The following is a 22,137-nucleotide window of genomic DNA, read 5'->3' as shown; positions in this document are numbered from 1 at the left end:
GTGAATTTTCGTTAGTTTCTGCTAATCTGAACCACATCGTCAATCGAGACGTTTATGGCGCATAACTCATTATGAACAATTTCGCAGATTTTGCTGTATTACAAAGAAAAATGATTATTTCCACTGAGATTTTGATAGGTTCTTATTTTGTAATATATGCTGACAGCGATGGCAACGCCGCGCGCAATATAGTGCAGTTGGGTCTCTGCGAATACAATCAATGTCTCCCCATCAAATTCAACAAAGACGTGGCATTCCAGCGACCCAAAAAGAATCAATCTCTACGATGAAGAACACCGTGTTCTTCAAAACATGAATTGGCCGTACCAAGACGCCAAGAAAAACTAGGTCCCACCTGTTGGGTGGGTCAGATCCCTTGACTGTTTGTCTGAGCTTCTTAATAGTATTTTTATTGACAATGATTTATTGATTTATTTCAATGAAATGTAATTTAGAACAAGAACTACTAGAACGGTCTAATAAATCTCTCATTGATGATTTATTTCTGTTTCGTTTCACTGAAAATCTCCGAAACTTTGTATATAAAATGCCCCGGTAAAAAATGACGTATGTTTTCAGTAAAATTTAAACTGGCTTCGCTCTGGCCGCAAACTTCACACTCTTTAATTTTGGTTCTGTTTATTCGGTTTTGTTTACAAGTCAAAATCAAATAACAAGACTCCAGATCGTTTTAACAAAGAGTAGAAAAGGCTTCTTTTGAGAACTACTCCCAGATGGTTGAACCGATACCACCCATTTTCGCAATGTTCTGAAAGAACAAGTTGAGACACTTCTGAGTTGATGACTAAGGCGGTGACACGCAGATGCTTTTAATGAACAGACTCATTACAGATTGTATGAAATGTCAACCTGATAAAAACTTTTTTTTTTCTTCAAGTTGACATTTCAAACAAAGTGTAATGAATGTGTTCAACAAAATGTATCTATTTGTCAAAATGGCACATGTTTTCAATGAAACTAAACATTTTTTTTAAATCGGTTGAGAATTACTCCAGTTGTCGTGTTAACAAAAAGCAGAAAAGGCTTCTTTCGAGAACTACTCCCAGATGGTTCAACCAATGCCACCCATTTTCGAACTTGACCTGAGGATTTCAATACTTCGTCGAATAAAAAAAAATTAATGAAAATCTGTTGAACTTTGTTATCGTGTTAACAAAGAGCAGAAAAGGCTTCCTTCAAGAACTACCACCAGATGGTTGAGCCTATACCACCCATGTTCGAACCTCACCTGAGGATTTCAATACTTCGTCAAATAAAAAAAATTAATGAAAATCTGTTGAACTTTGCTCCAGTTATCGTGTTAACAAGGAGCAGAAAAGGCTTCTTTCGAGAACTACCACCAGATGGTTGAACCGATACCGCCCATTTTCGAACTTGACCTGAGGATTTCAATACTTCGTCAAATAAAAAAAAGTTTTTGAAAATCCGTTGAGATTTACTCCTGTTATCGTGTTAACAAAGAGCAGAAAAGGCTTCTTTCGAGAACTACTACCAGATGGTTGAACCGATACCGCTCATTTTCGAACTTGACCTGAGGATTTCAATACTTCGTCAAATAAAAAAAAGTTTTTGAAAATCCGTTGAGATTTACTCAAGTTATCATGTTAACAAAGAGCACAAAATTGTTACATTTAACGTTTTTTCATCACATTTCCATACACTTTTAATCATAGTGAACGTGTTATGTACCCATCCCATGACTTACAGTCAAGGCAATAATATGTAAACTTTCTTCTGAAAGTCCCTGTTGCTTGAAAGCTGTTGCTTGAAAACACGCATATATCGTCCACAACCTTCGAGCAACTGCAATGACATTAGATATATGTTAAATCAAATGAAGTAAAAGATTGTTCATTGAACACTATGCAATAAATCATGGTACTGCTACTAGCTGTAGCATAGAAAATATTTGAAGGCTTATAGACTTGACGTTTCTTTCCTTAAGACAAGAGTTATGCTTTCTTTGTGTGACTTCAAAGTTCAAACACACAACACAAGCAATAGCACGTGCAGCAATTATTCGTCAATATTCACCAGCGAATTTTAGACAGTTTTAAGAAGGCTACTCATATCGCAGACAAGGGTAGAGGAGAGATATGTATAGTGAACTTTGACAGTTGTCACTTAACGAAAAACAATTGCTGTACGCGCCCCAAGTGTACACGCATACATCAGCAAAATTTGAAAGCTTTTTCACGTTTTACATTGATTCACACAACTATTAATGCTAGAAGCAGTGATATATAGTAAGGCTCCGATCGAATTCGAGTTGAGCTGAAAATTTCAAGTCAGGCTCGGATCAAACCCTAAAATGAAAGCTCTGAACCGGATCAGATTCAGGCTTTTATCAAACCTAAGGTTTAGTTCAGGTTCGGGTTCCGGCTAGACAAAGTCCTACCTGTTACTACGAGCATTGTTATGAATAAATTCAACAAAAGTTGTTACATCTAATGAAGATATCAAAACAACAGAACGCCTGTATTTAGGATTCCAAGACATATTGGTACACGAATGAGATGTGCTTGTTCAAATCTGACATTATAGCTGTGGTGGACACTCAGACTGGGCTATAAAATTAAAATAAAAAGTACCACTCACGATGGTAAAATCACGAATTGCCTACATCTTTACCGAAACCAATTTTAGATTTGGATCAGATGATCAATTTATCATTGTAGTAGCGTGCGTAGCGAGCAAATATGAACCGCTAAATAATTACCAATTTAAATTTTGACGGGTATTAGATGTGTTTTCTATGGACATTCAGTGCTTGCTATCCGGAGCTACGTTTACGCACATTTTTCCTTTGATTTTCCTGATATATGGAACAATTTTCGAAATGTGCAATTCGAAACGCATTTTTTCAACATCCATACCGATTACCGAAGACAATAACGCTCGCAGCCAAACTATATTGAAAAGAATGAACGATGAAAATTATAACTGATTGCAATCAACCACCCATCAGATCAATTGCTGCAATATTAAAGGAAACGACGAAAAAAATTAGTTTAATCTGGACGATAATGAAGTATTAAAAATTCGTTCCGTCTTCCGTTTGTTTTTTATATTAAATGGTGGCATTATATGGGTAAGTTATTCCAACAACATTAAATCACAAATTATAAATTCGTTGCTTAACATGCCGTTAGATAGATATATGTATACACCGAACGTAAACTTATTTCTTTATTAGAAAAGTTTATGATTTCAGAATTCATTAAATCCAATAATTTGCATGTTGTAAAATATTATGAATAGTGAAACGCACCATAGAGAGAGCCGTGCGCCAGCACGTCACTGATCCACCCTCATCTAATTGAAATTAACATCAAAAATATACAACACCAAAAAACATGAAAAGATGCGAAGCGCAAGAGGAAGTCAGGTGAAAAGAGCCGAAGGTTTTGAATATTAAATGGCTATAAAAATGTAATTGATAAGGGGTTTGTTTGTTCAGTAGTAAAACGTTTGGAACATTTTAAATATGGAAAGGCGGGGGTACGGTTATAGAAATATGTGTACCATTTTTGCGGGGTTTTCAGACCTAATTTATTTTCTGGAAATTTGTGTTTCGTTGTTTTTTGTAGATGTTCTTATGACTAAATCTTTTCGGTGTGTAAATATTTTCCAGATAAGTCGGGGAAATTTATTTGATTATGAAAGAAGATTACGGAACAGATTTAAAGAGAGAGAGAAAAAAAATCCAAATTAAGACAAGATATTTAAATTAAGTGAACGCAACAATTAATATAATCCTCGCACCACAACAACAACAACAACAGATAAAAAAAGAAGAGAAAATCAACTGTCTGCCGTTCTAATCGCACATGCTAGAAAAAAAGAACTTCTCATTATTAACGAAGTGTAATTGCAAATCTAATTACACTTTATTTAACCAGATTAGACAATGAAATTTTAACTTTTCCATTATTCTAATCCTAATTAATTCTCATTCCCATCTATCTAAATGTAATAATACCTTTTATAGACATAAATACCGACTATGTGCTTGAAAAGTTTGTATTTTTCAGTGTGTAAATCGGGGAGTAGGATGAAGGTGGGTGGTGTCGAGAGTTTGATGAACATTGAAAATTCATTGTTCGATTTTACCTTATAATTGTCATGGGATGTTGAGGTTTAATGGTATGAGTGGCTCTGTAGAACGAAGGAACGAATACAACAGCAGTAAAATAAAAAATTACATAAAACCAACTTTATTATATGGATTTGCACTGCACGAAGTTTCCCATTCAAACCACCAATTTCCATATAATAGAACAAAAAAGACGAATAATTAACTCGATTTTATGTTGGGATGCTAAAAATAAGAATTGGGAAATTTGTAATCGAAAGAAAGAAAATCGGTCGTTCGTTGAATGGGATACTTAATGTTCAAAAAACGAATATTATGCATTCGGAATGAGAATATGGAAATAGATGAAATTTGCACCAAAAGCATACGGATCTCTAATTAGGTTCATGCCATAAAAGTTCGAAATGGATGAGAAGATGTTGATTAGATTTGAATAATTTACAACAGGAAAGTCATGCTTAAGTTGATTGATTAATTTGAATGAAATAAAATATATTTGAATATGCTTCCATGGTACACATTTTTCTTTTTCACTTAAAGTAAAGTGTGTACGTGTTAAACGGATAGTATATTGTTATAAGGGGGCCAGCTTATATAAAAATCGGGAGCGGTCTAGTGGTCACACAATATGAGATTTTATTTTTAGCCCCGTACGAAGTACTGGGGGCTTATAGGTTTAATATGCCGTTTGTAACATGTCGAATTAGAAGCAGACGGTTAGTGCAAAGCATTTGCCTATGTTCATAGATGACGAATCCGCAATAAAAACAATGTCCGTCTGTGACCCCTCTAGCTGGAGTAAATCACAACTTTTTTTGATAATTCTTTTTTTTCCCGTTTGGTAGTGTCAAAACAAAGGCTAAGTTCGAAGATGGGCGATTTTTGGTCGACTTCTCCCGAGCTCCCGAGCTTCCCGGGGTTCCATGAGCGAATATAGGGTTTTTCAATGATATCTCTGGACATTTAAATGTTACAGTTATAAGTGGCTCCGTTTAACGTGTAAATACCATACCAATCGACAAAAAGCAAGTTTTTAAAATTCGGATGACCGACTTGTGAGTTAGAGCCCTTGGTTTGAACCAGGCAAAGGGCGCCAAGCAATGTTCCCACATAGGTCAGCTAAATTTGAACAGAGTTCAATTATTTTTGCTTTATTAGATAGGTATTGACTGTGCCAAACAGGGAAAAAAAAGTTTATGAAATTCGATTCACCATAGCATGAGCTAGGTCCCTTAGAGTGAGCCCAATATCTACATTAAACTTTGACCGAATTTCATGATTTTTTTTGTTTGAAAGGTATTAACGAATGCAAAACGGTCGTACTATTTCCGGTGTCCTAACAAAATGGCTGCCGGCGGCCATATTGGATTTTAATAAAAACTATATAAATCGGTAAAAATGAAGTAAAATCCATCCGATTTCTCTTATTTTTGTTTTATCTGTCAAGTATTTGCACACCGAATAGCGTGTTGTGGAAAAAATTCTAGAATTAGGTCATTTGGCTAGGGCTGCTACTCGGCCCTGAGAGTTTTTGAACATAAATCGAGTAAATCTCATCCGATTTTGCTAGTTTTTATTTTATTTGAAAGGTAATTGAATACCGAAAATTGGCAAAAAAAAAATTGGGTTCCTTAAATAATGTCGTAAATTGTTGGTTTTATTTGAGACGTAATGCGCAATTTTCAAGACGAACACTTTCAGTAAATCTGCACATGCCGTTCTTGGGCTAGGTAGGCAATAATTGCAAGTACGAAATAGGGTTACGGAAGTATTTTGATAACGGACACATAAGACGGTTGAAGACGTATTAGGGCTACGGACGTATTAGAGCTACGGACGTATTAGGGCTACGGGACGTATTATAGCTACGGACGAAATAGGATTTTTTTTCCCAATTTCAATTTCCTATGGACGTTGTTTAGTAAATATGTGGGCTATTACTTGCACCACCAAACTAAATGAGTGCAATGTGGTTTAACCGAATTCCACCGAAATTAATATAACAGCAAACCATTCAGCTATAAACAAGTCCACATCCCCTTTAATGGTAAGAAAATTTATAAATCTTATTCTCATCATAATCCATAAATAATTAACCATGAAATGAACATGTGGACTGAATGGCTATTATGTTGTGTGTCTATACATATAATATCTAGCATGCTTTTTGGACATATAAGCGTAGAAGAAAAACATCATGCTATAAGTACAAAATTCGTATCAAAAGCCATATAACAATAATTTAACCCAACATGTCAGTCAATTCACTTTTATTGGCCTATCTAGGAAATGTAATAACGTGTCATTAGGCAATTACAGTACTCATACATGCGTTTGTTATAATAATCTAAAATATTAATTGCACAGATTTTCTGAAGAAAAATTATTATTATGGCTAGCTGACGGCATATTATGGTTTTTCTGTAGGGAAAACGGGGAAAATAGTTTTTGTTCGGAGTACGATTATGCGATGACTATTTTGTTTCTAGATTTTGTGGAACGCAGGCAACAATATGTTGATATTTGATTACCTTTCTGTTCACATTATCGTCAAATGGCTTGCGTTAAAATTCACAAAACTTTACAGTTTAATGTTAAAAGTACATTGTTTCGGTACGTACAATGTTGTACGTAATCATGTCGTAGAAAAGCCAAGGACTAGCTATGAAAGGGGTACAAGGGTTCGTATTATCAAAAGTTGGTCGAGTTTAATTGGACATGCGTTGAGTCCGATCTCAATGTCTTTTTTTGTAAGATTCAGGTTCCACACTGATAAAAGAGATTTTTTGTATTATACGTTGACAGTGCAGCGTACTCTCTTTTTTTTGCTCCTTCGAATTTTGAGTATTACTTTCTTAATTTTACGAATTCATTATCATGTGATAATAGACGCGTCTAATGAAACTCTACCACGATATATGAATATAAAAGGACGAAACACCCATCTTCAGTGTCAAATCAATGAAATAAGTTTGGAGCGTCCCAATTTTGCTATTAAAACTACTTTTAAATTGTTGCAGCTCTTCGTAAATCGTGTGATAGGAGCAGTTAGATAGGAGCAAAAAAACACTCTTTTATCAGAGTAATATTTGTGGATTGATTCATTTTTATGTTGAGTCTTTGTGTTTTCAACCTATTGTTCAGGCTAACTTTGATGAGATCTTGTAGCCGAGAAAAATCTACTTAACCAAGCAAATGGCCTACCTTCCGACGCGACATAAATTTTACCAAAGATAAAAAGATTTACACTCGTTCCAAAGATGAATTGATACGTAATGGCGGAGTAATGACCTCCGTACGATAACGTTTAATCGATTTCTTTGTCATTTACGAACAAAGAGCACATAAGCTAATTAGACAGAAATAAAATCGAAATTCATTTTTATTGCCATTGATGGATTAAAATCGGCGGTTTCGTTTTCAACAACCTTGTCATGCGAAGTCGAAATTTCAACTTTCGGAATGCTGACGACATTCTTCATTTTTTTTTATATTCCCTTGACTGAAAGCCAGGGTCCTACAGATGAAAATCATTCAAAAATGTTTGTCACAAAATGAAATCTCTACTTTCTAACCTCTTACTCTGACAGGGGAGAAAATAGAACCAGGGTGACAGGGTTTTTGTTTGGAAAAATTGTATACAGGGGAGAAGAGTGAAATTCGACATATTGTCTGTTTTGGAAGCTGTTAAGGCTAGTAAATAATTCCACACAAAACTTTTTAACAAATGAAAAGCTAGATTTTTTTTAGTATTTCATACTTGTTGCGAGTGAATCAATTACAAACCACAACAAGTCAAGTCATTTGTCATAAAAAAGAAAAAATTGTTTTGGTTGGAGGAGGATGCCAAAAAATGTAATTTATTTTAATCTAAGTTCAGATTAAAGTGAACATTTAACTGATTGTGGTGAGATAATTAGTCCTCCAAGTGTAACTCTTTGCACAAAAGTTTTAGTATCACAACAACTCCCAAATCAGAAAATATGTCGAATTTCACTTTTCTCTCCCAGTAACAGTTTCTTGCTTCGTGGAGAAAAACGGTAAGTTACATCACAACCAGTCAAGGTGATCACCTACCCAAATAGTGCGGCCTAGTTCATTGTGACGCCAATAGTATAATTCTTCAAAGTTTTGTTATTAATTTTACAAATTCACTTCCAGACAAGTGCTTCAAATATTGTTTTGCAGTTATCGCATATTTGTACGTGATTGAATAACAAATACTTTTGAATTTTGATATTGTATCATTGTAATCTAACCGCACCAACTCGAATGATTTATATTTGTGTAAATATCTTTAACGATAATAATCGAACAGACGGACAAAAAAAACGTGTAAGATATTTGTGTACACCTACGACCTCGGTATAATACTAATTCACACTGCACACACATAGTATATGTTCGGTGAGTAAACAGACTGCTACACAACTAATAAAGCAGATGAAGTTTTTTGTGGCTTCCATTGAAATTTATTTACTTTCTCCTATTATCCACTGTAGAAAAAAAAAACTTTTCTACTTTCGCTATGCGGTATATTTTATAGCTTTTCTGTTTTTACTTAGAAATTAAACATACTGGTAAGCGCTACCCCGTTCCTTGTTAATAAAGTCTGTGTGCATTGAAATCTACCGTATAAAAGCGAGTAACTTATTTAATGTTCGACCGAAAGTAGTTAGAAAATTTTTAAGTTCATCCTTGATGTATTAATAATTACGTAAAAGTTTTTTGCTACATTAAAATTATGCACATTGTGCACACACAAATAGATTCATTAGGTTTGTTTTTAAATGTTGCAAAAAACAACATGAGACTTTCTTTTTCCTCCGAGAAGAGCTAAAGTTTACGTAACTTTGTGTTTGCTTTACCGGATTGATTCTCGTCATTACATTTAAAATTGCAGGCTTTGTTTTCAAGCATAATTGAATGCAGTAAAAATAAATTTGCTGGGACAATTGACAAATTGAAAATTGTTGGTTGACAATATTTGTTCGAATTTACTTTGTTTTATTTAGTCCAAAAATTACGCCAGCTTAAGGGGTCGACCTCATAACCAATCATTTCCATTTTGGCAGTACCTCTCTAATTATCGTTTTCACGAGACATTTCATTTTTATTAAAATCCAATTGGGAAACCAACCCTAACTCATTAATTCGATATATTTATGCAACTGTAATAATAGCCCACTATTGTCTTTTACCGATATATCTTGGCTCTATATGAACAGGCTGTATCATTCGACAGACCCTGACAGAATGTCATTCCGAGAACCCTATCTAACGATTCTAAACTGATTTCCATGGAAAGTTATAGATTTGATAGTATTTAATTTTTGAGTACCTGCTACGGACGGCGATCATCTGTTATCGGTAAAAACTTCAGCTCGTCAGTAATAAACGACAAGCAAAATTATGTTCAAAGAAATGAAGTAAAAGATTTGAAATTACAAACGAATTAACCTTACCTTTGCGAGTTTTAGATAATGGTTTGATACACTATCTTTAAGAATATGATGGAATTCTGTACAAGAAGGTAATGCATCATATGAGTTGATTTAAAATTGTCGTTTTCAAATTGAACTTTCGTGAACGTCAACGTTAAAACACTTTAAAGGACCATTATCCCCTCGCAAAATAAACCTATTCACTCTTACAAGCTTATCAAGCAACGATAGCATCGCTTGTTGGTTTTTTCGCGATGTCGATAATTCAAAAAATAAATTTTCTTGGCAAGAATCATAACCGCGCCGCCACGTTTAATAAAAATTTATCTATTCTCGAAAGTCTTTGCCAGCGAAATAAATTCACTGAAAATCTCATTAAAATTCGTTTTGGTAGCGAATTTAGGAGAGTTTAGAATTTTAAATTTCCCTCAAATCGCCATTTAAAGTGGAAACATTAAAACTGCCTGCAATTGATCTATGATGTGAATATGTTCCCTATTTATACACCTCGATTATCCAATATTTACTGCATAACAGTACATTATATACTCACTAGGCATTCATTTATGCACACATTACATGTATATAATTTAGCAAAAAAAAATGGAGAAAAAAAACCGAAATGTATCCCTAATTTAACGCGTGATCTGCAGTTGAATTATGGAACATCTGAACAGCCCTGTTCCTGTACTACACATATCCCCATGATACGTATTATGCAAGTTACTGTGTAATAACGTATGGCTCTTTATATCCGCACATAGAGATGAGAGTTTGAAAATTCTATATATTTATAGTCGTATGCAAATTCATTATAAGCCGTTCCGTTTTTTTTTATTTCGGGGGATATAAGGGTTGAACTTGATTTTGATATGACATGCAAAATTTATATCTATTTGAACATACTGTAACACTGAAGTACGGAATTACATATACTTGAAATAACTTCCTGTGTCTATAAATATGCCACTCTTAGCTCGTAAAATACGAAAAAAAAATTGGTAGCAAAAGTCAAATGCGATGAGGTCATTCCTATTATGTTAATCAGCTTTTCGCTTATTTGTCTGATATTCAAATGTGAGTCCTCCGAGTCGCAATTGAAAAGTTTGCTCTTTTTTATTGTTGAAGATTCCAGAATTTATTTTCACTAATTTTCGAGTCATTACGTTGATTGTGATTTTCACTCATAATTATAAGTTAACGTAGAACGTGGAAATTATAAGTTTATTTTATCCATACAGAGGACACGGATTCAATGTACACGACTTACGTTAGATTTAGAGCATATTAGTTTGTGCTAAACATTTTACAATCAACCAAAGTGCCACAGCATGTCCGAAAGTTAAATACCGATGTGAATGGGAAACGAACGCAGCACATCATGAATACGCTAGGCCAACTTGCTCGTATCGACGACGATAATCTTACCGTTGATTTTACTCCCGATGCTTTGGATCGTCTCAGTACTAGAACCATTTGTGATAAATCGTCCAGTTACATGTTGGCCTCCACTATGATTTTTACTACCTTGACAAGGCGATATGGGTGAGAGGTGATTATGAAGTAATTTTAGCATATTGCTATGGGCGAAATGATCAATTTCCATGAACATTTTTACGATTTGGAACCAGTGACTTCATTTATCGAACTGAAATCGCAAACCGGAGTGTACAAAAAATAGTTCAATTAAAATAGCAATTATTATTGGAAAGAGCGAATAGTCTCGTTAGAATACTTTAAGAATTAACCTACTAAATTCAAAACAAAAATAAATTTAACTGACTTCTTTTTTAATAAAACATTTTTCATTATTCTTTTTTATGATATAAGCTCAGCGTTCTTGATTTAGTCCTATACATCTAAAAATATTGTGCATCCGACAACTGAAATACGACCTATTTTGCCATGATTTTTCATTAAGAAATGTCAGTTTTTCCCGAACTATATATCGTGCGGGAAAAAACTTCATTTCTTTACGATTTATAGTGCGGGAAAAGAATTACATGAATTTTTCTATGACTATACGATTGATTAAATTTAATATGGTGAATGTGAAGTGTGTATGTTTTCAAGTAAATTGATGTGTTTTGTCTATTTCAGTTGTCCGATGCACAAAACGTTGTTCGTACCTCGACAGGAAATGGATTTTTTCAGCACACGTCCTAAAACTTAGAACTGGTGCCGAAAAAATCGTCATTTCCTGTCTTGGTACGAAAATAGTATTTCCATTTCCCGTCGAGGTACGAACAACGTTTTGTGCATCGGACAACTGAAATAGACAAAACACATCAATTTACTTGAAAACATACACACTTCACATTCACCATATTAAATTTAATCAATCGTATAGTCATAGAAAAATTCATGTAATTCTTTTCCCGCACTATAAATCGTAAAGAAATGAAGTTTTTTCCCGCACTATATATAGTTCGGGAAAAACTGACATTTCTTAATGAAAAAACATGGCAAAATAGGTCATATTTCAGTTGTCGGATGCACAAATACTATTGCAGTTTTCAGTGAAAAATTTTCACTTTACGACAAGACACTCTCAAAGAAAGTAGATTTTGCTTGAGGGATCTTGAGACTAAAATACAAATTTAACTAAACAATTGCATTTCAAGAAATTACAATGGGACGTAATCATTCCTTGAATATATATTTAAAAAAAAGTTCACATTTGAACCAGAGAACCAAAAATTAAATTATAGGGATAGCTGAGATAGCTACACAAGATTCTCTATTTTCTGCTAAAATATCCCAACTTCTTCGTTTATTTCCAACACACGGAGTGTTATGATTGTTTTTGGCTAGACCATTAGAGTCTTGTGTGGGCTGGAAGCATCTCTTAAGTGAAATTTCAATTAGAAAAGTTCAAATTTTCGGTTTTATTCTAGGTGCATATGAAAAATTGCACTGGAAAATGCGTCCGATTTCAATAGGCTATTTTCGAAAAGAATTCCTCCCTACAAAGTGATGGTGAGGTTCTAGTGATGATCACTAGTGCTTACACAAACGAACAACGGAACCTGTGTTTCCCTGTGCATTCAATTCGAATTTGCGGGACAAATACACACAAAATTAAGCGCTGTTCAATTAAATAGCTTTACCTGAATTGAATTACACAGGAGCCGAGTACGAAGATGGAAATTACTTTCCACTAATTATGCCTGCAACCATTGACAAACAACTCGTCCATTTACAGCCAGTACCTAATTCGATACACCCACACCCCAAAACGAAAATTTTAAGTGAAAATTGTAGCACCGAACCCAGTCAGTTCATGAACCTTTAACCAATTTCATAATGCATATTATGCCATACGAAATAATTCAATGCCATCTTGCAGTGATATGATCAATAAATAAATGGAATAAACTCGACCAGACAAATGAAAGTGATTTGAATGTAAAATGCATAATGTATTCCTGGTAGAAGTAACAACAACGCAGCAGCAGCGGCAGTGTTCGGACGGAACAAAGACTGTACCCAAATTTGCCTTTTTGAATAATGAAAATGGTTTATTTTGGATGTGTACAATGCTTGATTGAATTTAAACATTTTGAATATGCAAGCAAACATATACACACACACGGAGAGAGTGCAGTCTGGTTAATAACAATAATTCCATTGATGAGATATGCACATTGGTGGCACATAATCATTCAATGTATTCAATGCATTGATGTTGCGTGTTTGATAGGAAAAACAGTTAGCTATAATTACGTGTCCTTACTTCGCAATTTCACACACAAACCCTTAAAACGTTAATGACGAACGAAATGATTTTGTGGGAATATCTTTCGAATTTACACTCACACCCTCGCTCGTACCCCTCTTATATGCCACATCCATGCACAACATTGTTATTCAGGTCTTTTCGGACGTATTTTTCAATGAATCAAAATCAAATTGGAATTGGAAAATTTCGCTGATCCTTTCAATAAATTTTGAATTATTATTTGCATCCAATGGAATCCGTCAATAAAATGTAAAGAATAGACTTGCCTGTTTGTTTTTCCTTTTTTTTTATTATTTTTTAATAATTCAGTCGGTTTATCGATAGATTTTGTCGAAACAACTGTAATCGTATGATATTATTATCGTCGAAGAAGAGAAAAAAATAATAATAAAAAAACACAACCGGCGTACACATATAAAAACATCCTAAAAATCTTCAATAAATCATATCAAAATGTCGCCCTAAGGATAACGATGGCATTTTATTCAGTGTGTGACAATATAAATAAAGTGATACAAAAACTCGTAAAAAAAATTTGATCGTAAAATTAGTCTATTGTTGACTGATTTTAAGGGTAACGCTTTATAGATACATATATATGCGGACCGCATAGCATTACATATGAACATATTTTAAAGTGGACGTATTCAACAATTAAGTTTCAACGCGTAGTGGGATATCTAGCACCAAAGAGATCGATTTTTTAAACATCTTTATTATTTTTCCTTCTAATTTCTGAGTGGATACAATTAAATCAATACCCTTCAACGAACGATGCAGGTGACGCAAGTTCTTACGTCTTTATTTACTTTGCGCGTGAAGCAAAAAAAGGAAAAAAGGAATATTTAGCAAAACACAAAGTGACAGATGTTGAGGAAACCATTGTTCAGAAAATTTAAGACAATTCATTAAAAATCCCAAGCTCCTAAAATGGCTCGCGAACCCCCATTTTTAAAATCTTATTTTGATCTAAAGCCTGAGATTGACCGATTATTTAAAGTTTCAGGAAAATCTATAGAAACGTTTAGAAGTTGCTGGAGCGCTCACACCCATAGGAACTTTTTTTTGTCTTTTTTTTAGGAATTTAGTGACTAACGTCGAAAACTTCAGTTGTCTCCAAATATGTAATTTAGCTTAATCGCATACAAAAATCAAAACGTTAATCGATTTTGATGTGTGACAGCTCTTTGATCTCGTACGGATCCCCAGATTTGAAATATCTGAGTACTCGTTGGGACCAAAGGAAGGAAGTGAAAAAGTTGTTTTAAATATGTCCCTCAGTCCCATAAAAAATTGAAATTTGTGTAGTAGTGGACTTGCGTCACGCCAGCTTACTAACGTGTGGGCATGATCCTCAGTCTCTAAAAAAAATACATTTTTGGTAGTCACACTTACTCACGTGCGGGCAAGATACCAGTGGACAGAACTTGTTTAGAAAAACATTTGTATCTGCCTGGATTCTTCTTTATGTTATGCCAAAGTACTAGATTTAGTACAAGTGCAATGCACAATGTGTTCGTATTCTATGTAAATGTCAAATCATGAGTTATAAAGTCTAAGAACGTAGAAAAAATTATCTTGTGATCGTTGACCTGTACATCACTTGTAGGAACAATAACGAAGTACAAGATTTTTGTATTTTCTTATTCTTAGGCCAACCCAACTAATAATAAGCTACCTGGCTACATTTCGATACAATTGATTTACATTCAAAACAAGATGAAAACAGCTATCATAGCATGCAGCACTCATAGAACAATGCAACTCAAAAAACGAACGATCAGACACATTTTACCCACCGGAACAAAGGCAAAAAAGTGAGTAGACGAAATGAGACAAAATTCTGCGGTTCATAAAGCAGATCATTATGAATCAGCTGTATCGTCAAACAGAAGAGAGAACCCCAGCTGATTGAAAAACGGTACACAAAACGAAAGAAGTACCAGAATGTCCGCATATTTTGCTACAACCGTTTGATGTTGAGTAATAGGACATACAATCTATCTAGTTCTTTGTGTGGTAACCGGAATAATGTCATCCACAATTAAACTTTACAAAGCATCTTTCTCGGCTACCGACCTTTGCATATTTTTTCTCTATTAGTCGATAGATTAAAGCATTATATTTTGCTGATCTCACAGTTTAAATTAAGTTAAAAGTCGAGACAAACATTTTGAAAACGTTTCCCTCGCTGCCAATTAAATTCATTGAATTTCTTTGCGTCGCATATATTTTTAAATGAATGCCGTTAGTAGACCGTAGGTTGATTTCTTTTTTTACCCGTACAGTGCTCTTTTCTACATCCTATTGAATCGGACTGTTATATATATATATACTAGGCAATGGTGAACGATATTTACATGAACATCATTTTTTTTCTCGTTCATTGAATGGACAAAATATATTTTTGTTGAATGAAAGAATTTCTTTTCAATTGAAAGAATCGTGCATTGAATTGCTGCTACTGGTATATGCAGGGTGGTGTACATATATATATGTATATACATGAATACATGCATTGAAAAAGTTTTATATATGATGGTAGTACAAAATGCAAAGTGTAAGCGTATAATGTATAACCAACCGTAGGATAGTCAAGATGAAAGAAAAAGTTTTTTTTTATTTAAATTGACTTTTATTAGAAATATGTGAACAAATCATAAGGATTTAATTTGTATATGTACGAATAAGAAATTGGCTTTTTCGTACATTTACTTTCCGAACAACAACAACCGAACTTTATTCCCTGTATTTTTTGTGTTGCAATGCTCTTAAGAATATTGTATCCATTGAAGAAGGAGGATTTCTTTTCTCAAGAAATACACTTTTAGTTCTTTTTTTCGTTACCATTTCAAAAATGTGGATCAAAAGCGTTTTTCGGGTGCGACTTACATATTTCATTCATTCCAATGAATTATTTCTATTCGAGAATGCTTTTTGCTTTGGTCAAACGAGTTGAAAGGCTTTTCAGCAATTTTGTGTTTACCGCCATTCTAATTGAAATGACTACAGAAATAGTTGTGCTGAATAGCCCGTCGGTCAACAGCAGTTGAGTTCATCTATACAAAAAAGGAAATTCATGAAAAATAGCTCTGCGGAAGGGCAGCAATAAGAGTCAGTGAGTTTCTTCGAAACAGTGAAGGTGGGCTATTTTCAAAACGCTCATTTGCCTATATAGGCAAAAAAAATTGATAACTTTCACGCACATTTGAGGAGACTTTGCTACAGCAAGGTTCTGAAAGAACAGGTGAAGACACCTTTGTTGTAATCAACCAATAGTACAAAACTTTATTTTACCTGGAAAACATACTAATTCCACGGATGGCGTTATCTATCATGCAGAACAAACACCAAAACAAACAAACAGAGCACAGTTACTCTTCCCTTTCCCATGGATCGCGTGAAGTGAAAGCGGAGACAAAATGCTGTTTCGACCTCCGGATACAGTTGCGGTCAGAGGTTAGCGTGGTCTAACCATCTTCAGTAGTTTCCACGAGACAGCAGTAAATTTTCTGATTGAACTTGTTACAATAAAAGTTCTGCCACCTTTCGATGGAAATTTCGAAATTTAGTGAGAAGCTACTATGAAAACGTACCAACAAAACATAGCACAACAAAGAGAAAATTCATATCAATCAAAAAACAAAGACCGAACAAAAACCTAATGGAAAAAATAAACTAAAAATCACTCACCCCACCAGCCCCCGCACGGATCATCTCACTCGCTTCCACACAAAATGCACTCGCTTCCACACAAAACTCACTCGTTTCCACACAAAACTCACTCGTTTCCACACAAAACTCACTCGCTTCCACACAAAATTCACTCGCCTTCACACAAAAACCAATCAAATTTCACACAAAACCAGAAAACGCAAAAACACACAGACCAAAAGCATTGACACTGACGCTAACAAAACTGCTCGGTCACTAACCCAAAAATAAGAAAACCCGACACAACGAAAAACCAAAAAAGGAAAAGGAAAACAGAAAGAAAAATGAAAAAATTCCCTTTGTCAACGTACTGATCCTGTCAGAATACTGATTCAGTTAGTGTAGCGACCCAAACTGGGAAAGTGTTTAATCAGAAAAGCGTTTTACCCATCTATCACATGGAATAGGGTATGTGGTGTTGCCCATCCTTCATTTAGAACAAGGTATGCTACATATCCTTTACTTAGAACAAGGTACGTTATTAGTGTAGTGACGTGTAAAGCAAATTGACAAAAGGAAATCTACCGAGCCGGACAACTCATCAGAGAAAGGGAAGAGTAACTATGCTCTGTTTGTTTGTTTTGGTGTTTGTTCTGCATGTTAGATAACCCCACCCCTTGAATTAGTATGTTTTCCAGGTAAAATAAAGTTTAGTACCATTGGTCGATTACAAATTTCAGAACCTTGTGCTAAAGATCCATTTGGAATTGCCTTCTTTGTGTGATGAATTCTTATCAGTTTCCTTAGACGTTCGTAATTACATAGAGGTCAGAGTCAGATCAACAGCTCTTATATTTAAGCTATCTTAAGATGAATTCATCGTCCTTCTTTGGATAAATTACCCTTATCCAGTATTGTCATCAGAATAAAATCTTAAATTTATTATTTATTTAATGTTTATGACAGCACTGAGAAAACGTGACTTATTTTATGATTGATCCCTACGGACACAACCGAATCCGTTTACAAATTACTGTAAATAATCCGGATTTAGAGATTTGACACCATCAAAACTAAGTTTGTTTGCTAGAGAGGGTATTGCTTTAACTCACCAATTAAGACATTCATTGACAGCCAAGCAGCTATAAGGTCGGGCCCCTGGTCGTAGTGGTATTGAAGGCAACAAAATAGCAGACTAGTTAGCTAGATCAGCATCGAGCATTCCGTTGCAATTTCATAAACCAATGGAAATAAAAGACCTTTAAGAAGGACTGGAACGAGATTCCAATTGATAGGTAAGTCTCTTAGTTGAAGAAACATTAAGAGATTCACTTAGGGATGGGAGACCTTTTATATTATCGATAATATCAATCAAAACAATTTATCGATAATTGATATATCAAATCGTTATCGATAATTTGATAATTATCGATAATTATCGAATTATCGATAATTTGTTAATTATCGAAATATCGATAATTATCAAAATATCGATAATTATCAAAATATCGATATTTCGATAATTATCAAATTTTGATATTTCTGAAAATAATTGATAATCATAAAGTTATGTTACTGTGAAGAAATTGAAAACTGTTCTAAGCAACTTTTCGAGATCTCTGTCTAATTTATCATCATCCTAATGGAAAGATGGAAGAGTTACAGCTGAAAACTGCATGCATTTGTATTGATTTATCTAAATATTCATATTCATAGTAGCTATCAAAATATCGATTTTTCGATAATTATCAAAATATCGATATTTTGATAATTATCGAGATATCGATATTTTGATAATTATCGAAATATCAATTATTATCGATTATCGATATTATTTTTGATAATTTTCGATAGAAAAATTTATCGATAATCGATTATCGATAATCGATAATTATCGATTATCAATATCAATATCGCCCATCCCTAGATTCACTGACACAATCACAGAGGCTCACTAAATTACCATCTGAATTTGATAGGTGTTACAGCACATTTAATCTATGTATTGTGAAAAAACGACATCCCTGAACGTCCCTTTTGAAAGTCTCCTAATTATTGACATGTTCTATATACAATCACTGTTTTCGTAATAATAATAACGGAACAAAAAATTCTCCACAAATTTAACTTGTCAAATACAACAAATTTATTAAATATGCGAACCGCATAACCATTTCCCCTGGGAACTTTTGTTTCATGAATATTTTAAAATCCATATCAAATTTCTCGGGGTTCCGTTGCACTGAGTATTTTTCATTATTTATAATCACATTCATTTGAATTTATTCATTTAAACTATAAATTGTGGATACAACCGTTGCGGGTTTATGATAATGTGGAATCAACAAAATTAATAATATGACAATGTAAATGAAATTGCAATGTTCGTGTATTGGACGTATGTTGTGGGTTGTGGAGAGGAACACATTGTTTTTGATAAACACAAAAATTGTTTTTTTTTAATTTTATTTTTATAATTAAGAGGAATGGTTACATGTGGTGCTTGGACACTTTTAAATGCGAAATATCACTGAATATCACAAAATAAATTAATGCTCCGATGAGACTAACAATTTCGAAGACGATCGAAGTATTAAACTGCAGACATTATGTACTTTTTCCTTCTCTATCATAAATCCACAGCATTGGTCCTAGCATTAACATATAAAATATTCACTGTGGCTATTCGCACGCGCGTGCGAATAGCCATTACACTTGGGATTTGACTATTCGCACTCGCGTGCGAATAGCCATTCCACACTGTAGTAGACTATTCGCACGCGCGTACGAATAGCCATTTCACATTGAACCTGACTATTCGCACGCGCGTGCCAATAGCCATTTTACATTGGGTTTGACTATTCGCACGCATCCACATTTTATCTCAAATCAAAACGATTCCATTTTGTCGTTATAGCGTTATTTATTAGCTGAAAACTTCAATTTAACATGTCTTTAGCGTAAATTCATTCAAAAAACATATACAAATATTTTGAGATCAGAATTTAATCTAAATATCCAAAACTTACGTTACATTAAATGACGGATTTTTTTTAATTAATTCAAAATAAGTAAAGTAAAAATATCGAAAGGGTCACAATGGAAATTTCCTTTTAACGACCTAATGTAACGACAAAGCGTTTCGTTCGATCTTAGCCTCCTACGAAATTTAACGCAAGATGGTATGTATACATTCTTTTTCATATTGGCACATTCATTGTTCCTCTTTGGAACAAACCATTTTTTGGTAGAATAAAGCGAAAAACGTTTTGGAACATTTGAATTTACAATTATTTTTAGTGGAACATTTTAATGCTGACAATATCGAAATATTGAACATAAAAAATATTTTCTTTCAATGCTCAACTTTAATTTTAATCACTCTAGCTCACTTTCTATCACTCCTTTTGAGCCATTAATGGTAAATAATAATTCTGTTCTGAACCAATTTTGAACCCATGACGTAATTTTCCGTACATAGGGTTAAATGTATGGCGAATGTAGTTCTGTGTTTTAAAACAACCTTGTATGTAACACGTTGCGAAACCTCTTTTCGCAACTTGTTGCATGAATTACTATTTCGACACTTGTCTGTGTATAAATGAAGACACTCTCACATTGCCGTTTGTTGATCTATCAGTTTTACGAGTATTGGCTATTCGCACGCGAAATCGAGCGCCCATGAAAAATACGAATATGATTTTCGCGCGAAAATCATATTCGTATTTTTCATGGGCGCTCGATTTCGCGTGCGAATAGCCAGTACTCGTAGGCTTAGCTATTCGCACGCGCGTGCGAATAGTAAAATCCAATGTGAAATGGCTATTCGCACGCGCGTTCGAATAGTCTTCTACAGTGTGGAATGGCTATTCGCACGCGCGTGCGAATAGTCAATTACAATAAGGAATGGCTATTCGCACGCGCGTGCGAATAGCATCAGCCTAAAATATTTGCAGGTCTATGAAATCTAGATGACTTGTTGTTATTGTATGTGCTAAAACTTACATACAAGCAATCCTCAGCGGTAATTCTTATGACTAAAGCCTCCAAATTTGACACTTGTCAATTCAATGCTCAGGAGCAGTGCTGTATTTGAACACTGTTTGCGCCTAAGATACAGAAATCATCGCTCTTAATGATGATGGATACTTTGTAATTTAATTTCCATAAAACCGGAGTAAACTGACCGCAAAATAATGGTGCACTCACGTTCATCATTGTGATTTTTGAAGTAAAAAACAAGAGACAGCAGATTTTGAGCAGATTAATGTGAACATTGTTTTCAAAATTAATTTTCGGTGAGTTAGTCTTTCATTCTTGTAGTACACAAATTACATCCACAGAATCGAAAATCTCAAATTTTTAAAGCTAGACTTATCCGCGAATTTTTCACCGTTTTTATTGAAGTTTTACAGATTACTTTAAAACAAGGCATCAGAACAGTCGGAGCAAAATGCAAGTCAAGTTGGGCATTGTCAAATTTACTGAAACTGTTCATTTTTAAAATTGCTCATAGCGCAATTACGAAAGCCCGTACGAAGTACCTTTCAAATAAAACCAACAATTTACGACATTATTTTAGAAACCCAAAATTTTTTGCCAACTTTCCATTGGGTATTCAATTACCTCTCAAATGAAACAAAAACTAGCAAAATCGGTTGAGATTTACTCGATTTATGTGCAAAAAGCACTTAGGGCCGAGTAGCGGCCTTAGTGCAAGGGCCCAAATTTGAAACTTTTTTTGCCATCATTCTATTCGGCATTCAATTATCTCTCAAATGAAACAAAAACTAGCAAAATCGGATGAGATTTACTCGATTTATGTGCAAAAAACACTTAAGGCCGAGTAGCGGCCTTAGTCCAAGGGCCCAAATTTGAAACTTTTTTCGCCACGTTCTTTTCGGTATTCAATTACCTTCCATAAAAAACTAAATCTAGCAAAATCGGATGAGATTTACTCGATTTATGTGCAAAAAACACTTAGGGCCGAGTAGCGGCCTTAGTCCAAGGGCCCAAATTTGAAACTTTTTTCGCCATCATTTCTATTCGGCATTCAATTATCTCTCAAATGAAACAAAAACTAGCAAAATCGGATGAGATTTACTCGATTTATGTGCAAAAAACACTTAGGGCCGAGTAGCGGCCTTAGTCCAAGGGCCCTAATTTGAAACTTTTTTCGT

At 34.3% G+C, this 22,137-nt stretch overlaps 1 long non-coding RNA gene across 1 annotated transcript; it reads left to right on the top strand.

The window, feature by feature from the left end:
* Positions 1–2,027: 2,027 nt before the first annotated feature.
* Positions 2,028–21,273, top strand: LOC119069005. The gene is made up of 3 exons (XR_005086260.1): positions 2,028–2,179; positions 5,184–5,189; positions 21,261–21,273. It is a non-coding gene; the product is annotated as an uncharacterized LOC119069005 (long non-coding RNA).
* The last annotated feature ends 864 nt before the right edge of the window (positions 21,274–22,137 follow it).

Source organism: Bradysia coprophila, assembly GCF_014529535.1.
Source record: "Bradysia coprophila strain Holo2 chromosome X unlocalized genomic scaffold, BU_Bcop_v1 contig_20, whole genome shotgun sequence".
Taxonomy (NCBI): domain Eukaryota; kingdom Metazoa; phylum Arthropoda; class Insecta; order Diptera; family Sciaridae; genus Bradysia; species Bradysia coprophila.
Note: the sequence above shows the minus strand (reverse complement) of the source record. Positions and strands in the feature narration are given on the sequence as shown.